The 18,127-nt window shown below is 50.2% G+C and overlaps 1 protein-coding gene across 1 annotated transcript in view; it reads right to left on the reverse strand.

The window, feature by feature from the left end:
* Positions 1-17,790, reverse strand: part of GNG7 (G protein subunit gamma 7) — a 44,419-nt gene extending 26,629 nt beyond the window's left edge. The window contains exons 1-2 of the mRNA XM_030966929.1: positions 17,692-17,790; positions 3,602-3,659 (exon numbers count right to left, since the gene is read on the reverse strand). The gene's annotated coding sequence lies outside the window, so the exon portion shown is untranslated. The remainder of the gene's footprint in view (positions 1-3,601; positions 3,660-17,691) is intronic.
* Positions 17,791-18,127: the final 337 nt, after the last annotated feature.

Consider the following 18,127-nt stretch of genomic DNA (forward strand, 5'->3'; position numbering starts at 1 on the left):
TGGGATGCCAATTTCCAGGAGCTGTTTGGAAAATGAGATTTTTTAAATGTCCCCACGCTAATGGAACAAACTGTGCTGGAGAGGCAGCTCGCCCTGCTCAGGGTACTCCAGGGATGGCTTTGACTTTCCAGCTTCCTTTCATCCAAAAAAAAAATTTAAAAATCACCTTTTCCTCCTTTTAGAGAGTGAAATTTGTATTTAAATCCCTCCAGTGTTAGCAAATGCCTGCAGCTGTTCCAACCAGATCAAACCAGGGACAATCCCCTTCCCTGCTCCTGAGGTTTAATGGAATTATTGAATTATTTCAGCCCAAAGCCTCTGCCAGGATCCCAAGGGGATCTCTTCTATCACTGAGAACATCCCAAAAATGGGAGGAATTTTAAAATCCACACCACCAACATCACAAAAACGGGAGGAATTTTAAAATCCACACCAAGAACATCCCCAAAACTGCAGGAATTTTGAAATGCACACAGAGAACATCCCAAAAATGGGAGGAATTTTAAAATCCACACCAAGAACATCCCAAAAATGGGAGGAATTTTTAAATTCACATCAAGAACATCTCAAAAACTGCAGGAATTTTAAAATCCACACCAAGAACATCCCAAAAATGGGAGGAATTTTAAAATCCACACCAAGAACATCCCCAAAACTGCAGGAATTTTGAAATGCACACAGAGAACATCCCAAAAATGGGAGGAATTTTAAAATCCACACCAACAACATCCCAAAAATGGAGGAATTTTAAAATCCACATCAAGAACATCTCAAAAACTGCAGGAATTCTAAAATCCATACCAAGAACTGCGTGGAAGGGGAAGAGGAGGTGAATTCCTGACACTGTAAATACCAGAAGGGATGCTGAGGTTTGGGATTCCTGGAGTGCTGCTGGAAAAGCCAGCAGGAATTTTGCTTTGCAGGGTTCTCAGAGCAGCTGAAGGCTGCGGAGTTATTCCATAGGTTGCTCCAACAATTTGGGGATTTCTCCAGTAAAATATTAAGTATCAAGTTGGTTAAAATGCCTAAAAACGCCCCAGAAATGTTCCCCTTTTTCCTTCCAGCTGGGAAAAGTTTACCACAGAAAAACAGGGAAAGGAGGAAAATATCCAGAGGAAGGATTTGGAAGCAAGGTTTGGGTTTAAATGTGGCTGTTTCACCTCAGAGCAACTTCTGAGGTTGTTTCAATGTGGTTTGTGTTACACAAGCGGCCTCAATCTTCCAGGATCAGCAATTTTATACAGGCAATTAGTGAAAAAATTAAATGTCTTAATGACCCCTGGGAAATGGGATCCATCAGTGATTCCAATGAGCCAGGGCAGCTTCATTTCTGCAGGATATAAATCCCCCCCAAAAAAGGGGGATTTGTGTCACTTCAGGAATGGGGGGAGAACTGAGAGCATGAGAGGCTGCTCCTAAAAATCAGAAAGGTGTGTGAGAGTCTGAGCTGGCACCACAAAGAGATTAAAAAAGGGGGGAAAATCAGGAGCATGGGATCACTGAGGCTGGGAAAGAGCTCTGGGGTCACCAAGCCCAGGCTGTGTCTGACCCCAACCTTGTCCCCACTGCCCTGGGCAGCTCTTCCCAAGGTTTAACAACCTTTTCCAGGAGGAAATTCCTGCTGCTGTCCCACCTGGAGCACCCTGGGGCTGCTCCCTCCTGTCCTGGTGTCCCCTGGGAGGCTGTCCCCTCCTCTTGGGGACTTGTGGGGATTGGGAATGTCCCCCTGATCCTACTTTTCCCCAGGCTGAGCCCCTTCCCAGCTCCCTCAGGAATTCTCCAGGTCCTTCCCATCTCCCTCAGGAATTCTCCATTCCCTTCCCATTTCCCTCAGGAATTCTCCAGCCCCTTGCCATCTTTCTGAGGAATTCTCCAGCTCCTTCCCAGCTCCCTCAGGAATTCTCCATTCCCTTCCCATCTCTCTTAGGAATTCTCCATTCCCTTCCCAGCTCCCTCAGGAATTCTCCAGCCCCTTCCCATTTCCCTCAGGAATTCTCCAGCCCCTTCCCATCTCCCTCAGGAATTCTCCATTCCCTTCCCATCTCTCTTAGGAACTCTCCATTCCCTTCCCATTTCCCTCAGGAATTCTCCAGCCCCTTCCCATCTCCCTCAGGAATTCTCCAGCCCCTTCCCATCTCCCTCAGGAATTCTCCATTCCCTTCCCATCTCTCTCAGGAATTCTCCATTCCCTTCCCATCTTTCTCAGGGATTCTCCAGCCCTTTCCCAGCTCCCTCAGGAATTCTCCAGCTCATTCCCATTTCCCTCAGGGATTCTCCAGCCCCTTCCCATCTCCTTCAGGGATTCTCCAGCCCTTTCCCAGCCCTGGCTCCAACCCCTGGGTGTCTCTCTGGATGCTCAGCTCACCCCCAGCATTAAATCCCCTCCATGCAGCAGCACCACAGGCTCAATTCTGCCCCTTTTGTGCTCCATAAATATCCCCAGATCCAGGTCCACAGCCAGACTTGTCACATCCCTAAAAATATCCCCCCTATAAATAGCAAATTATCCAACAATGGCACCAGGGCAACCACCCCAAAACATCCAGGGCAGAGCTTCAAATCCTCCTCTCAGTTCCCTCCTGAGAAATGAAATCCCCCCTTCCACACTTTGGTAAAAAATTGTGAACAAAGATTTGCACAAACATTTCCCACGAGAAATTACAACAAGAAGAACCTCCCTGAGTTTTCTTCTTTTTGTTTTTCCCTGGTTTGGAGGAAATCTCTGACTCGCAGCGAGGCTCTCAGGGACCCCACATCTGTCCCCTCCTGAGGACACCCCAAGTGCACAAATCAGGACAAAAGGGACATTTTTGGGTTTTTTTTTTTTAGGAAAGTGAGGCAAGAGGAAGCTCTGCCAGGGATGGAGGTAAAGGAGCAGCGGTCACATGAGGATGTCCAGCCCCCAAAGCAGCTGCTAATGAGTGTCTCAGTTAATTACTCGGCTCCCTGGGATGAGGAGCTCGGGGCTGGCAGCTCATCCACAGCTCCACTGCCAGGGACACAGTGCCCTCTCTTGGAGACTCCAAATCCAGCTTAAAGCCGGGAATGAGGACAAAAACCCGCTGGAATCTCCTAAAAAAATTGATTTCTGCCCAAGAAACAGCTCTGGCCTGGCTGGGTATTGCTTGGAGGAACAGGGGAACACCTCTGGAGCTGCTGCCGAGGCAGGTCAGTGACTCATGACCTTGATTAACCTTTGGCTCTTCTTATCAAAACTCAAGATATTTTTTAAAATTAAGAATTTTTTAAAGATTGAGAATATTGAAACACCTGAAGAGCGGTGATGTTGTGGTGTCACAGAGGGGTTTGGGATGGGAGGGAGCTGAAGGATCAGGGAAAAGAATGGAATTGTTTTATTCCACATCAGATCTCTGTGTGTCCCCAGGGCCTGGTCACCACCTCTGAGCAGAGGGACAGTCCCCACTGCCCACCTGGCACAGGTGACCATGGACAGCCCCATGCCAAGGCTGGACAGGGCTTGGAGCACCCTGGGATGGTGGAAAGGGCTTTAGGATCCTTCCCACACAAATTCCGGGTGGGAAATGCCCTGATTTGGGGCTCAGGGGGTGTTTGGGTGTCTGTGGGTGCTGCTGGCACCTACCTGGGCAGGTGTCCCCAGCTCCTCTGGCACTCAATGCAGGGTGGAAAGGACAAATCTCCTAAAATTAAAAAAAAATGAGAAGATTTTCAGCAATTGAAAGGATCCTGCAGGGAATTCCAGCTCCTCTCAACACCAGGTTTGAGCCCACCAGCTGAAGCACCTCACACCTTTTCCCCATCTCCATCATCCCACTTTTCCCCTGTTTTTTCCCTGCTGGAATCCAGCCCATTCCTGAACTATTTAAAGCACCTCACACCTTTTCCCCATTTCCAGCAGCCCATTTTTTCCCTGGTTTTCCCTGTTTTTTGCCTACTGGAATCCAGCCCACTCCAAACGGATTTAAATCCACCCGGCCACACGAGGAGTGTGTCCTTTGGGGTGCTTTATTTACATTTCAATATGTTCAGGACCTGCCTTGGAGATTTTTTTTTTGGAGGGGGGATGAATCCTAAAAGTCCTCACAGGAGAGGTTTAGTGAGGATGACGCAGGTGGCACTTGAGGCTTTCTCCATGCTCATCCATGGAATGTGGGATAAAAACCCCCAATTTCTACCAACTTTGAACACATTGATTCCAACAGAGGTTTTTTTGGTGGGGGGGGAAACCTGACAGCTCCCACGCTGTGCAATTCCAGATCTGAGTCTGAAGATGGCTCCATTGGAACAAGGGATGCCATCCATCCATCATCATCTATCCATTCCTGTGTCCGTCCATCCATCCATCGTCCACTCCTGTGTTCATCCCTCCCTCCCTCCCTCCCTCCCTCCCTCCCTCCCATCCATCCATCCATCCATCCATCCATCCATCCATCCATCCATCCATCCATCCATCCATCCATCCCTGTGTCCATCCATCCATCCTCATCTATCCATCCCTGTGTCCATCCATCCATCGTCCATCGATCAATCCATTCCTGTGTCCATCCATGGATTCATCCATCCATCAATCCCTGTGTCCATCCCTGTGTCCATCCATCCATCCATCTATCATCCATCCATCCTTCCCTCCCTCCATCCACCCCCATGTCCGTTCATCCATCCATCCATCCATCCATCCATCCATCCATCCATCCATCCATCCATCCATCCATCCATCCATCCATCCATCCCCACGTGTGTCCATCCCTCCATCCCTCCCTCCCTCCCCACCAACTGGAGAAGCAATTCCCATTCCCTCCACCAGCCACAGGGGATTTGTCCCCTGTGAAGGAAGCAGCTCCATCCATGACACTCCTGAGGCTTCCACAGGGGAGTTTCAACAAAAGAAACCAGGGAAAAATAACCTGAGCGACTCATGGAAGTGAGAGACAAGGAGAGTGACAAAGATTTAAGGAAAGAAAGGGAAGAGGAAGGCAGAGCTGCGGCATTTCATCTTCTGTTCCTCCCCACAACGAGCCAATTAAAAAGCCCACACACTAAATTAATTCCAGTTCCAGGGGAGCTGGAAATACAGAGCCACTATTTAGGTTAGGGAAAATTGCTGCATTCTGTTCCTTTGTCAGGTGGCAGAGAATGACATCTGCAAAAGGGGAAAAAAAAATTTAAAAAGAAAAAAAGAATAAAAAAAAAGCAGAGTTTGGGCCCCAGCACAGCAGAAGCAAAGGAAAAGGAGGGAATTCAGGGAAGGAGCCTCAACCCCACGGGCAGAGCACAGAGCTGTGCAGAGATCCCCATGTTCTCCCCACATCCCGGCCGCCTGCCAGCTCTCACACCTCATCAGTTCCTGGTTTTGTTTGGAACCAGTGCCCAGGACGTGGTTACAGAGCTCTGCTTCCCTAAAACCCTTCCCAATGTTTAATTTATCCCTCGGAAAACACCTCTGATAAAACCCAGCCCTGCCAACGTCATCGGCTGCAGGGTAAACATCCCAGCCAGGTTTGTGGGGCCTCGGGGATTTCATTCCTCAGCACTCCCAGCAGAGAATCCCTCTGTTCTGGGCAGAGAAACCCCCAATTCATGCTGGAATTTTAAGGGAATAACCCCCACGGGAAGCAGAGAATACAAATTATTATCCCAGCTTTTTTTCCAAGGATGACAAAAACCAACCAGGGGAGCTGCAGGAGGCCTCAGGGCAGTGCCAGGCTCAGCTTTCCAGAGGGAACTGCTCCCTGTGTAATCATTAACAGCAAAACCCAGCCCAGATAAAAGCCAGGGAGCAGCACCTGGAGCAGGGATATCCCAGGAAACTCAGGATGTTTGCCTGCTCCTGTTGTGGCTCTGCCCTGGGGACAGCAGGGAACAGCAGCAATGGCAATTGGGAAAACCCATCCATTTGTTTGGGAATTGGGGAAACTCATCCATTTGTTTAGGAATTGGGGAAACCCATCCATCTGTTTGGGAGCTGGAAAAACTCATCCATTTGTTTAGGAACAGGGAAAACCCATCCATTTTTTTGGGAACTGGGAAAACCCATCCATTTGTTTAGGAACAGGGAAAACCCATCCATTTTTTTGGGAATTGGGGAAACCCATCCATCTGTTTGGGAACTGGGAAAATTCATCAATTTGTTTAGGAAATGGGAAAATTCATCCATTTTTTTGGGAACTGGGAAAACCCATCCATTTGTTTGGGAAAATTGAGAAAACTGATGCCAAGCCCTGAACCCAGCTGGCAGCAGGAGCTCCGTGCCAGGGATGGCCCTGCAGAGTCCTGTGGTGCCACCAGGACCTGCTGGGGACAAGGACAAAACGCCCAGAACGTGGCACAGGGAAGGGCAGAGCTGGCCCCACAAACACAGAGAAATAATTCAGGAAAACGAGTTGGGATTACAGGAAACCCAGGGGGAATTCAGTGGAGTTTAAGGGAGCATTTTCCTGTCTGCTCTGAGCTCTCAAACCTCGGGATTCACACCAAAACCCCTCAGGGCTGCTCTGACAGGATCATGGATGTGGGATTTGGAGAAAATCCTATTTAAGATCCTCAGATCCCAAACAGGATTTAGGAAGAATCTCAGGATGGTTTGGGTGGTAAGGGACCTCAAAGCCCATCCCATTCCAAGGGCAGGGACGCCTCCCACCATCCCAGGTTGCTCCAGCCTGGCCTTGGACACTCCCAAGGATCCAAAGCTGCTCTGGGAATTCCATCCTGTTCCCTCAGCACCTTCACAGAGAGGAATTCCTTCCCAAAATCCCTCCTGGAGCTGGCAAAGCTGGAAAATCCGTGTCCCTCAGGATGGACCAGCTCAGGAGGTTGGAGGGAAGCTCCTTCCAGCCCTGGAACACTGAGCAGGGAATATCCCAGGATCCTGGCAGGAATGGGGTTCCAGCTCTCCTTGTGTCATCCTCGCTGCCAGCTCCACCGACAAACCTCCAAAGAGCAAAAAGCCTTGGAATTCCACCAAATCCTGCTCCTAACGAGATCCCTGTCAGCCAGGAAGGCAAACTGGGAGTATTTATAGCCCTGGATTAGAGCAGGATCTGCTGGGAATCCAGGGAATGGAGCAGATTCCCATTCCTGGAGAGGTGACGGATTTATGAGCTCTCACTTCCCAATCCAGGTTTGTTTTGTTTTTTTTTTTTCCCAGCACATTTATACAGAGTTTCTGCAGCTTTATCCAGCTCTGCTCCTGGAATTCTTTGTCATTCCCACTCCCTTGGGGCTGATGGGAAGGCACACAGGCATTAGGGACAGGTATTCATTAAATCCTGGAACTGCTCCTCCACTTGCTACTCCACAACAACCTTTGAAAGCAGGATCATGGTGTTATCCTGGAAGGAATGCATGAGGAGCACTGCCAGCCCTCAGCATCCCTGATTTTATTTCAACAAAACCTGGCAAAAAATGTTGGTTTTTTTTTTTTCCTTGGATAATCCCACTGAACTTTGCAGAAATAACAAATTTTACAAGTCCCGGAATTTACAACCACCCAGAGCACGGAGGAGAAAAAAAAAATATTCCTGCTTGGATAAAACCTAGGAGAACATTCAGGAAAATATAGATGTGGACAAAAGCTTTTTCCAATCTGTTCTAGAATGAAATGGAAGGTGGCCAGGCCCACCTCTCTTCCCACCCAAGCATTCTGTTTTATTTTAATCAGCAGCCCCAAACCCCATCCATGGGCACCAGCACTGGGATCAGCTCGACACAATCAGTCCCAGCAGGAATCCAAACCCATAATTACAGCAGCCTGCACATGGAAAACACCAGGCAGGGAGGGTTTATTTATGCAGGGGACAGGAGTTTCGAGGATGAGACGAATAAATCAGGTGAAAAAAAACGGATTGGGGGAGTTTGGGGAAACAAAGCAGCTGCAGCAGAGGCTTTGTGGCTCCTGAAGTTGCAGGAGAAATGGAGGATTTGTACCTGGAATGCCTCAGGAGAGCTGGGGAAGCAGCGCTGTGAATCCTTTCCTTGGCTGTGAATCCATTTCCTACCCAGCTTTGTTCAGCCTGCCATAAAAACTTCCTGCCCCTCCACCGACCTTCCCTGAGAGCTTTTCCTGACCCTGAAGCCATCCCCACCCTCCCTCTGAGAATCCCAGCCAGCTTTTCCCCCCAAATTTACCTCCAAACCATCAAATTTTAGCCAAACCACCTCTCCCAAAAGCAGCTTGGGGCTCTCCCAAGTTTTTCCAAACCACTGGAAAACGTGGATCTGATTGATTTTTTTTTTCCTTCCTCACCAGGGATGCACACAATGCATCTCCTCTGGTGGTTGACAACCCCTCTTCTATTTCAGGAATGCTCATCTGCAGGTGGAATTGGATTTTCTGTTCCCATGACTGACAACACAACTCCATCCTGGCCTATGGCAGCTGCTGCTATTTTCAGCAGCTCTGCCTCTCTCCAGTATTATTCCAAAGGTGAGAACTATTTCCAGAGAACACCAGAACAGCATTTTTCACACCTTAACAGAAAAAAAAAATTGGGGAAAAAAAAAAAAAATCACAGGATTTTTGAAAGTTTTGCCACAGGGCAAAACTCTCCGCAGCAAAGAGCATTAATGAGCTCGTGGAATGTTAAAATGGAATTAAAGTCCCTGTTGGAATGGGGAAAATAGTCTTAAATTGGGCTGCCACAAAGATATTCCTCACCAGCAGGCAGGGAAATGCTGATTCCCTCTATCCTGGCAATGCAGGAATGGGAATTGTCCCTAAGAACTGCCATAAATCAAAAAACAGCAAAATGGGATGGAACTCTGAGTTGGTTTCATGGGCATCCCTAAAAATGATGACTGTGGAGGGTGGAATTTGGGTTTGCACCACAAACAGGAGCTGCTTAATCCAGTGTGAGAGTTTGGTGCCTCTGGAAAGGCTCAGATCCTCGGGAAGAAAAGCTGAGGGTGGGATAATGAGGCAGGGAATGTCAACCAGCTAATTAGCAATCAGAGAGAGAGAGGGAGAGGGAGGAGAGCTGGGATCAGGGACTGACCCGCTCTGGGTGGCTCATCCTGGCACTCCCAAGGCGTGGGGATGGTGGCAGCTCCACTCCCACCCTCTGCAATTCCCAAAAATCCATTCCCAACAACACTGCACCCAACAACACAAAAATTCCCAAAAATCCCTTCCCAGCTCAGCCATTGCACCCAACAATACCAGGAAAAAATTCCCAAAAAATCCATTCCCAGCTCAACCACCAGGATAAATTCCCTGGAGCCAGCCCTTGTCCTCCATCCCTGTGCAATTCCCAAAAATCCATTCCCAGCTCAGCCACTGCACCAAACAACACAAAAAATTCCCAAAAATCCCTCCCCAGAGCCAATTCCATCAAGGTGGAATTCTGGATTTCACTTCTGGCAAAAAAATGCTGTGGGTAATGCCAGCCCTACAAAGGGAAGGTGCTGCTTGGCACAGGTCAGGATTAAAGCTCTGGGAGTGCTGGGAAAGGAATTTGGATTGCAAATCCCCCAAAATGCCAAGATTTTGCTGCCTTTCCCAGATCTGTGTTTGCAGCAAGGCCCTGTGGGGCACTGACAGCATGGGGTGGGCTCTGGAGTCCCCACATTGGGATCCAAAGGAGGATTTCCACTGGGAAAAAGCTCTGGGATCATCCCTGTGCCTCATGCACACCTTGTCACCAGCCCAGAGCTCCGAGTGCCACCTCCAGGGATTCCTGGGACTCCTCCAGAGATGGTGACCCCAAACCCTCCTGGGCAGCTCTTCCCAAGGTTTAACAACCTTTTCCAGGAGGAAATTCCTGCTGCTGTCCCACCTGGAGCACCCTGGGGCTGCTCCCTCCTGTCCTGGTGTCCCCTGGGAGGCTGTCCCCTCCTCTTGGGGACTTGTGGGGATTGGGAATGTCCCCCTGATCCTGCTTTTCCCCAGGCTGAGCCCCTTCCCAGCTCCCTCAGGAATTCTCCAGCCCCTTCAGGAATTCTCCAGCCCCTTCCCATCTTTCTGAGGAATTCTCCAGCTCCTTCCCAGCTCCCTCAGGAATTCTCCAGCCCCTTCCCATCTCCCTCAGGAATTCTCCAGCCCCTTCCCATCTCCCTCAAGAATTCTCCATTCCTTTCCCAGCTCCCTCAGGAATTCTCCAGCTCCTTCCCAGCTCCCTCAGGAATTCTCCAGTCTGTTCCCATCTCCCTCAGGAATTCTCCATTCCTTTCCCATCTCCCTCAGGAATTCTCCAGCCCCTTCCCATGTCCCTCAGGAATTCTCCAGCCCCTTCCCATTTTCCTCAGGAATTCTCCAGTCTGTTCCCATCTCCCTCAGGAATTCTCCATTCCTTTCCCATCTCCCTCAGGAATTCTCCAGCCCTTTCCAGCTCCCTCAGGAACTCTCCAGCCCCTTCCCATTTCTCTCAGGAATTCTCCAGCCCCTCCCCATTTCCCTCAGGAATTCTCCAGCCTCTTCCCAGCTCTCTCAGGAACTCTCCAGCCCCTTCAGGAATTCTCCAGCCCCTTCCCAGATCTCTCAGGAATTCTCCAGCCCTTTCCCAGCTCCCATTTTTCCAGCAAAGTGGGATTCACTCAGAGGAGCAGGGAACGCTCAGCTCAGGGATGCTGGAGCACCAGGAGCCAGCTGAGCTCAGTGCAACAGGATAAACTTGGGAGAGATAAAGACAAATCTGTGATCACGCTGCTGCCTGTGCCAGAATGTCTGCTGGGAATGTCTGGATCGTGGATTTGTTTCCCCAAAAAAAACCCAAAAAAAACCCAGCGTGCTGCACAGCTCCACACACACACCCCTGGTCTGGAAAATCATGGAATGGTTTGGGTTGGAAATCCCAATAAATCCCAGTGCCACCCCTTGCCATGGCAGGGACAGCTCCTCCTGTTCCTGGGACGATTCCAGGGAACACCTGGCATTTGTAGGGAGAGCAGCAATGGGATTTAAATTGGAAGGAAAAGCACTGAGAGAAGCCAGATCATCCTAAAAAAGCCACTGGATCAGGATTCCATCCCCCAGACAATGGGAATGTCAAGGTTTAATTAGAATTAGTGCAATTAAACACTTGCAGAATTCTGTGGATTCTCCCACAGAACTCACGGATTACAGGAAAAATGATTCCAAATCCTCACCCAAGAGTGAGGAGCTCCTTGGAAATGCTGCAGGATCCTGTGGATCCCTGGAAATGCAGCACCTGGAGCTCCCTGCTCACTCACCTGGACCCTGAACCACGCAGGGACACAATTCCCAGGATGGAAACACAACCAGCAGTTCTCAGCCTTACCAAAAGGTCTTGCTTTAATAAAAAAAAACAAAATAAAGAGCCCCTCAGGCCTTGCTTTTCTCCCTGGTAGAAAAGTTTGATGAGATTCCCAATCTTTGTTTGGGAATTGCACCACGAGCGCTCGGAGGAGCAGCCAGGCCACGTCAGGATTTATGGAGCATAAACACCGAGCCCTTGCCAGCAAGAAAAAAAAAAAGAGAAATAACTCAAGAGTGGAGGAAATGAAAAAAAAAATCACAAAAACCTCCCAAAAGCAGCTCCTGCAGCACATCCAGAGAAATCCTCCTGCAGTTCCTGAGCTCAGGAGGAGCTTTGGAGGGGTTAAACCACACCAGAAATTTAAATCTTGTGCGTTTTTCTACCAGCAGATGAGGCAGAAATGGACAAAATGCTTCCAGGGTTGAAAAAAAAAAACCAAAAAACAAACACTTTCCAAACTACTCTATGGATTTCAAAATAGATTTCTTTTGTATCTCCAGAGGGGACGAGTTGGGAATAAAACAAAGAAGCTTTTTGGGGGGGTGTTAGCAGAGTGTCCATCCCTGGTTGTCACCTCCCTGCTGTCACCTGAGAGGGATCTGGAAGTGCCAAGAGGGGGAATTTCCTTCCCTCTGGAATCAGGGCCTGTTTTCCTGCTTCCCCCATTCCCATTAGCAGCGAGATTATTTTTCAAACAACTCTGTTTTCTCAAATATGAAAACAAAGCAGGAGCTGCCGAGGTTTCTTGGCTTTTGCAGCTTCTGAAAAGTCACCGAAAATCCACCTTTAAGTGGAAATTGGGGAATGTTTTCAGCTGTACAGACCCAACCCAGGCTGAAGTACTTTAAAACTCCTTCTTGTCTATCAGGAGGGGGGAAAAACACAGGATAAATGATGAAAAAGCACAACCCTTAACTAAATTTCCTGTTTTGTGTCTCGGCGTTAACAGCGTGCCCGAATTTCCTCCTTTTTTATTTTATTTTATTTTTTTTTTGTCCTTAACGTCACAGCCAATCCCAACCCAACCATTCCATAAAAACCTCACCCTGAACTGCTGGAGATTCCAACCCTGCTGGAATGGGAACCATCAGGAAAAATCCAGCTTCGAAACGAAGATTAATCCTCCCTCAGAGCCCCCAGCAGCGAGAATTCACCAAATTAAACACATTTATCCCCGTGACCACACTCAGTTGGGTTTGTTTTTTTTTTTTAATTAATTAGGGGCTGCTCAGGTATTTTGAAGGAGGGAAAAGAAATTTTGGGCCAGGATTGTGCAAGACAGAAGCGGGTTTTTTTTGGGGGGGGGAAGATTCAAACTCGAGCGAGTTTCACTTTCAGAAACTCCAAATGTCACCGAGGTTTGGGGCACAATGGCTCTTTTGTCCCCTGGCTTCTCATCCAGGCCCTTTTTGGCACAAGCAAGCAGCAGCAGATGATAACAGGGGGGACCAAAAGCAAGGCCTGGGCTCTGCCAGTTCACTGAATCCCAGCAATTTATTGTCAAGTACAAATTAAGTGGGTAAATCTCAGACTAATTAATATTTAAGACAAAGCTCTCTCTCCCAGCTTTGCTTTCTTTATTTTATTCTTTTTTTTTTTTGGTCTGAATGGGCAGGCAGGGAACTGGATTTATGTTTTTAGTTCTGTTCCTTTCCCAGCTTGAAAAATCAGAGGAGAGGAAGATAAAGCAAAAAAAAATCACCTGGCAACAGGTGAGGAGGAGAGAAACACCCTGAGCAGAGAGCTCAGAGATGCTGCAGCTGGGAAATCCAAAATCCAGCTCTGCACACAAGATTTCTGTGGCTGAACCACTTCAGGAATTCCAGGATATTGGAATCAGAGGTTCCCACCACTTCAGGAATTCCAGGATCTTGGAATCAGAGGTTTTTACCACTTCAGGAATTCCAGGATATTGGAATCAGAGGTTTCCACCATTTCAAGAATTCCAGGATATTGGAATTAGAGGTTTTTACCACTTCAGAAATTCCAGGATATTGGAATTAGAGGTTTCCATAATTTCAAGAATTCCAGGATATTGGAATTAGAGGTTTCCACCATTTCAAGAATTCCAGGATATTGGAATCAGAGGTTTCCACCCCTTCAGGAATTCCAGGATATTGGAATTAGAGGTTTCCATAATTTCAAGAATTCCAGGATATTGGAATTAGAGGTTTTTACCACTTCAGAAATTCCAGGATATTGGAATTAGAGGTTTCCATAATTTCAAGAATTCCAGGATATTGGAATTAGAGGTTTTTACCACTTCAGAAATTCCAGGATATTGGAATCAGAGGTTTCCACCACCTCAGGAATTCCAGGATATTGGAATCAGAGGTTTCCACCATTTCAGGAATTTCAGGATATTGGAATTAGAGGTTCCACCACCTCAGGAATTCCAGGATCTTGGAATCAGAGGTTCCCACCACCTCAGGAATTCCAGGATATTGGAGCAATCAGAGCTTTCCACCTCAAAGCTCCACCACGAGATCTTTACACTGAGGCCAGGTTGGAATTCTGGGGCTTGGAGCAACCTGGGGCAGTGGGAGATGTCCCTGCCAAGGTCCCTCCAACCCAAACCATTCCAGGATTTCTGGTGACCTCAACTCCTCTGATTTCTCACAAAAATGACGAAAGCACCACTGGATCTACAACCTCCAGCAGGCCCCTCACTTATCACACACCAGCACAGATACCACACTCTATAAATCCCTTTTTTTTTTTCCCTCACTCTCTTTTTCCAAGCACAAAAATCCCCAAACAGCCACAAAATTCCCTCCTGCTTTTCCAGGTTTTTGGGTCACTCACCCCCTTTTTCCCAGCCCTCTGCCACCTCTGCTGCTCCCCAGAGCCTCTGGAAACTCTTCCAGAGCTGCACTGGGGTTACAAACCCAACCAAAGCACCCCGTATTTCCACCCTGAGCTCGTTTTTAGGGCTGAAAAGGCAAAAAAAGGATTTTTTTTTTAAGTGGCAGCTCCTCCCCAGGGTGCCCAAACAGCTTCTCCCACCCGCTGGCCACTGGACAAGTGACCACTTGGAGCCCTCCAGGAAGCAGAGAGTTCCCAGGGTGATTATTCCAGAGCTGGAGCTCGTCCAGCCCTGGCTCTTAACAGGGCAGGGACAGCCACGATCCCCTCCCAGGGAGGAAATTGCTACAAAAATCAGGAAACTGCCACCAAAATCAGCTTTTTCCAAGAGGTGAAGTGTCCAGCTCTAATGGGACAGGGACAGCCATGATCCCCTACCAGCCATCAAATCAGGAAAGTGCCACCAAATCAAATCAGGAAAGTGCCACCAAATCAGGAAAGTGCCACAAAATCAGGAAACTGCTACCAAAATCAGTTTTTTCCAAGAGGTAAAGTGTCCAGTTCTAATGGAGCAGGGACAGCCACGATCCCCTCCCAGTGAGGAAAGTGCCACCAAAATCAGGAAAGTGCCACCAAAATCAGGAAAGTGCCACCAAATCAAATCAGGAAAGTGCCACCAAAATCAGGAAAGTGCCACCAAATCAAATCAGGAAAGTGCCACCAAATCAAATCAGGAAAGTGCCACCAAAATCAGGAAAGTGCCACCAAAATCAGGAAAGTGCCACCAAATCAAATCAGGAAAGTGCCACCAAAATCAGGAAAGTGCCACCAAAATCAGGAAAGTGCCACCAAATCAAATCAGGAAAGTGCCACCAAAATCAGGAAAGTGCCACCAAAATCAGGAAAGTGCCACCAAATCAGGAAAGTGCCACCAAAATCAAGAAAGTGCCACCAAATCAAATCAGGAAACTGCCACCAAAATCAGCTTTTTCCAAGGGGCAGAGTGCCCGGTTCCTGTGGAGCCAAGGGCAGGGATGAGAATTGGGGTTCCTCGTTAGGCTAACGAGCTCCAGGGTCTGATGAGAGCCCTGGCAGGGGGACGAGGAGGGACAAAGCTCCGTGTCCCTTGTCACACAGCTCCCTGCCACTCCACCCGCCAGCTCTGGGTGCATCAATTCCCTCCGGGGTTTTTAAAACACGTCCAGGGATGAGATGGGAGCAGCAGGAAAACGGGAACGGGCACCAAAACTGTGTCAAGCATGGCAGCGCCCCCAGCAGCCACACAAAAGAGCCATTTCCATTCGTGTCACAGCCACAGATGGCAGGAGAAAACCTCGGGGACAATCGGCTCCGTTTAACCCTATTGATCCAGCTTTTTTTGGGGGGTGTTTTTCCCATTTTCCCCCCCAAAAGAACAGGATGAATGGTGGGTACAGAGTCACACATTCCCATGAATTTGTTTTATGGGGAGTTTTTAGTTTTTGGGGGTGTTTTTCCCATTTTCCCCCCCAAAAGAACAGGATAAATGGTGGGTACAGAGTCACACATTCCCATGAATTTGTTTTATGGGGAGTTTTTAGTTTTTGGGGGTGTTTTTCCCATTTTTTCCCCCAAAAGAATGGGATAAATCACCTAAACCTCTGGGACAATCGGCTCAGTTTAACCCTACTGATCCAGCTTTTTTTTGGGGGTGTTTTTCCTATTTTTCCCCCCAAAAGAACGGGATAATTGGTGGCTACTGAGTCACAAATTCCCAAGAATTTGTTTTATGGGGTTTTTTGGTTTTTAGGGGGTTTTCCCCCCAAAAGAATGGGATAAATGATGGGTACAGAATCACAAATTCCCAAGAATTTGTTTTATGGGGTATTTTTGATTTTAGGGGTGGTTTTCCCCCAAAAAGAAGAGGATAAATGGTGGCTACAGAGTGACAAATTCCCAAGAATTTGTTTTATGGGTTTTTTTGGGTTTTTGGGGGTATTTTTCCCCCCATAAGAAGGGGATAAATGGTGGCTACTGAGTCACAAATTTGCATGAATTTGTTTTATGGGGTATTTTTGATTTTAGGGGTGTTTTTCCCCCCAAAAGAATGGGATAAATGGCGGCTACATCATCACAAATTGCCATGAATTTGTTTTATGGTCATGGAGCTGAAGCCTCGAGGATCTGCTCACCTGCCTGTGGATATCCCACATGGCAGGGAGAGAAAGACCTGTGGAACCTCCCAGGGATGGAGGCCAGAGCTCAGCCCTGAGAAGCTGAAGAAAACCAAGCAATCACCTAAAAGGCCTCGAGTTTGCCAGGATTAATCCTGAGCTGCTGCCTCCTGCGCTCTGTCACACACCAAATTTCCTCCTGGTAGCAATCACCCCCATTGGACACGTCCAGGGCAGCGCCACAGGAAGCTCACAGAGCTGGAGGGTGCCAGTTTTCCAAAAAAAAAACCCCTATTTAGCCACAATAACTTCCCCCAAGCAGCAGCAGAGGTGTCTCAGAGCAGACACAGCCCCAGCCCAGCCCGTTTGGCTTTGGTTTAAGGCCACACCTGATGGCAAAGCCCAGATTTGTCCCCACAGCTCCGATCCCTGCTTCCCTGCACTTCCCCAACTCCTAAAGGACGCCCAGCTTCCCATTCCACACCTCCAACTGGAAGTGAGGAGCAGGAGACAGATTTCTCTCTCTCTCTCTCTCTCTCCCTTTGTCTGCGGCACCCACTTACCTCCTCTACACCTCAATAACACAAAACCCAGATCCTGCAGCCACCCCTCCTTTATGTAACCCACACAATTCCCTGAATCCTGCCCGGATCAGGCGGGATGCCACCGCTGTCCTGCGCTCCTCGCCACTCCAACCCACCCCCAACTCGCCGGCGGGAAACAAACAAGTAAATTAAGCGATGTTGGAGGTTTCTGCCGAGCTCCCCAACCTCCTTTTGTCACCCCAAAACCTGCGGCTGGTTCACCATGAAGTCACCCAACTTCCCGAGCAGCTGGCACTGAGCCATGCCCCTCATGGATCCCCACTGCCCCTTGTCACCTCACCCACCCAAAGACGCCCCTCGCCATCCCCACAACTCCTTCATCCAAAGACCTCCCAAAAACCCACCACGGCCCCTCTGTGCGCCCCCCAAACACCCCCACGTCATCTCCTCGCCCTGAGCCTTGTGCCAAAATCCCACCCAGTGCTGCGACCCCCATGGGGACCCTCTGGGGGTCCCTCCGAGCGCTGATGCCAACCCCCCCGCCCTGTGCCAGGCTCCAGCCCCCCCAAACCCTCCCAGCACCCCCAAACCCCCCCCAGCCTCCCCCCGGAGCTGCCCGGGGACTCTCCCGTCCCACCCCGCTCCCCCCGGGACCCGGAGCCCCCTCCCCATCCCCAGGGCCCCTCCACCTCCCCGGGGTCCCCCACACTCCCAGCCCGCCCTGAGCCCCCCGTCCAGCCCTGCCCGGGCCCCCCACACCCCACAGCCTGCCCGGAGCCTCCCCCGCCCTCCCCCGGGCCCGCCGCCCGCCTTTCCCCGCCCAGACCCCCCGAGCCCCCCGGAGCCTCCCCGGCCCAGCCCTGCCGCCCTCCCCGGGCGGAGAGGGGCCCCGGGCAGGGCCGCGCCGAGGCGGGAGCTCGGCCAAGCCGCGGCCTGAAGCAGCCGGGCGTCCCCCGCGCTGTCCCCGGCCGTCCCGCCCCGTTCCCGGCGGCTTCTCACCGGTACCGGCGGGAGCGGGCGCGGCGGGCGCGGAGCGGAGCCGCCGCCTCAGACACCGCGCGGCGCAACGCACCCTGCTGGCCCGCGGGCGGTGCCGGCCCCGCCCCGAGCGCCTGACGGACAGCGCCCGCAGCCAATGGGAAGCCGCGGAGCGCGGCGCGCGGGGGGAGGGCCGGCCGGGAGGCGGGGCTTGGAGCGGCCGCCAAGTTCGGTTGCGGCGGCGGCGGCGAGGAGGGAGGCCGGGGAGGGGGCGGGGCCGGCGGAGGAGCGGCGGGAGGAGCGGCCAATCAGCGCGCGAGGCTGGAAATGGGGCGTGGTCGCATAAGTAGCTCATTAATATTAATAAGGTGGGAGGGGGCACGTGGCGGCCGGGGCGCGAAGCACCGTTGGGGGACACCCCGGTACCCGGTGCCCCCAGAGTCTCCCCGGGATCCCC

This window comes from Camarhynchus parvulus, chromosome 28 (assembly GCF_901933205.1).
Source record: "Camarhynchus parvulus chromosome 28, STF_HiC, whole genome shotgun sequence".
In the NCBI taxonomy this organism is placed as follows: domain Eukaryota; kingdom Metazoa; phylum Chordata; class Aves; order Passeriformes; family Thraupidae; genus Camarhynchus; species Camarhynchus parvulus.